The sequence below is a fragment of the Syngnathus leptorhynchus genome, unplaced genomic scaffold (genome assembly GCF_054491065.1).
Source record: "Syngnathus leptorhynchus isolate UIUO unplaced genomic scaffold, UIUO_Slep HiC_scaffold_887, whole genome shotgun sequence".
NCBI classification, from domain to species: domain Eukaryota; kingdom Metazoa; phylum Chordata; class Actinopteri; order Syngnathiformes; family Syngnathidae; genus Syngnathus; species Syngnathus leptorhynchus.
Window position 1 is genome coordinate 1 of NW_028232711.1, and position 2500 is coordinate 2500.

Below are 2500 nucleotides of genomic sequence, written 5' to 3' on the forward strand. Positions count from 1 at the left end.
CTCTGGAGCTCTGGAGGTATGGAGCTATGGAGCCACCAGCCAGCACCCTCCGTGGCTGGATCAATGGAAGTGTTTTAGGTACCAGGCAGCCAAAGGGCCGAGGCCTCACGCTCGACCACGCCGGCGCAGAGTTCCAGCCGCTCGGATAAGCTCTGTCACTCACCCGCCGCGCAGCCACCGGTAACGGGGAAATGTCGCCGCCTTGTGGACACGCCGTTGTAAATGAATGGGCTTTCGCACTTAGTGCAATTTTAGCACACTCTCTGACTGGAGCTATGGAAGTATGGAGCTATGGAGCCACCAGCCACCCAGGCTGGAGCTATGGAGCTATGGAGCTCTGGTGCTATGGAGCTATGGAGCTCTGGTGCTATGGAGCTATGGAGCTCTGGTGCTATGGAGCTATGGAGCTCTGGTGCTATGGAGCTATGGAGCTCTGGTGCTATGGAGCTATGGAGCTCTGGTGCTATGGAGCTATGGAGCTCTGGTGCTATGGAGCTATGGAGCTCTGGTGCTATGGAGCTATGGAGCTCTGGTGCTATGGAGCTATGGAGCTCTGGTGCTATGGAGCTATGGAGCTCTGGTGCTATGGAGCTATGGAGCTATGGAGCCACCAGCCAGCACCCTCCGTGGCTGGATCAATGGAAGTGTTTTAGGTACCAGGCAGCCAAAGGGCCGGGGCCTCACGCTCGACCACGCCGGCGCAGAGTTCCAGCCGCTCGGATAAGCTCTGTCACTCACCCGCCACGCAGCCACCGGTAACGGGGAAATGTCGCCGCCTGGCGGACACGCCGTTGTAAATGAATGGGCTTTCGCACTTAGTGCAATTTTCGCCAACTCTCTGACTGGAGCTATGGAAGTATGGAGCTATGGAGCCACCAGCCACCCAGGCTGGAGCTATGGAGCTCTGGAGGTATGGAGCTATGGAGCCCTGGAGCTATGGAGCTATGGAGCCCTGGAGCTATGGAGCCCTGGAGCTATGGAGCTATGGAGCTCTGGTGCTATGGAGCTATGGAGCTCTGGTGCTATGGAGCTATGGAGCTCTGGTGCTATGGAGCTATGGAGCTCTGGTGCTATGGAGCTATGGAGCTCTGGTGCTATGGAGCTATGGAGCTCTGGTGCTATGGAGCTATGGAGCTCTGGTGCTATGGAGCTATGGAGCTCTGGTGCTATGGAGCTATGGAGCTCTGGTGCTATGGAGCTATGGAGCTCTGGTGCTATGGAGCTATGGAGCTATGGAGCCACCAGCCAGCACCCTCCGTGGCTGGATCAATGGAAGTGTTTTAGGTACCAGGCAGCCAAAGGGCCGGGGCCTCACGCTCGACCACGCCGGCGCAGAGTTCCAGCCGCTCGGATAAGCTCTGTCACTCACCCGCCGCGCAGCCACCGGTAACGGGGAAATGTCGCCGCCTGGCGGACACGCCGTTGTAAATGAATGGGCTTTCGCACTTAGTGCAATTTTAGCCAACTCCGTGGCTGCAAGTATGGAAGTATGGAGCTATGGAGCCACCAGCCAGCACCCTCCGCGGCTGGAGCTATGGAAGTATGGAGCTATGGAGCTCTGGGGCTATGGAAGTATGGAGCTCTGGGGCTATGGAGCTCCGGGGCTATGGAGCTCCGGGGCTATGGAGCTCCGGGGCTATGGAGCTCCGGGGCTATGGAGCTATGGAGCTCCGGGGCTATGGAGCTATGGAGCTCCGGGGCTATGGAGCTCCGGGGCTATGGAGCTATGGAGCTCCGGGGCTATGGAGCTCCGGGGCTATGGAGCTATGGAGCTCCGGGGCTATGGAGCTCCGGGGCTATGGAGCTATGGAGCTCCGGGGCTATGGAGCTCCGGGGCTATGGAGCTCTGGAGCTATGGAAGTATGGATGATCCAGCACCCTCCGTGGCTGACCGCTGGTGCTCGGGGCCGGTGAACTCGGCACCCGCCGGAGGCGGGTGCCTCGGTGACCGCCGTCGCTTGGGGCCAGTGAACTCGGCACCCGCCTTCGGCGGGTGCCTCGGTGACCGGTTGTCGCTTGGGGCCAGTGAACTCGGCACCCGCCTTCGGCGGGTGCCTCGGTGACCGGTTGTCGCTTGGGGCCGGTGAACTCGGCACCCGCCTTCGGCGGGTGCCTCGGTGACCGGTTGTCGCTTGGGGCCGGTGAACTCGGCACCCGCCTTCGGCGGGTGCCTCGGTGACCGGTTGTCGCTTGGGGCCGGTGAACTCGGCACCCGCCTTCGGCGGGTGCCTCGGTGGCGGTCGGGGTTGGTGCTTGGGGACCGGCTTCGCTTCTGGAAGTCTGGGGGAGGCGGTCTGGTGGTGGTGGCCGACGTTGATGGTGGTGGGGCGGGAAGAAGAAGGTTATAGTCCCCAGCCCGCCGCATAGGAAAATTTTAGGTACCAGGAGTGGATTTTTTTTTGCACCGGCGGTTAGGGGCCGACCCCTTGGTTTGGTGTCCGGGGAAAGTGCCTGCCGCCCGGCCCGGAGAAAGATTAGGCCCCCAGCCCGCCGCGGAGGA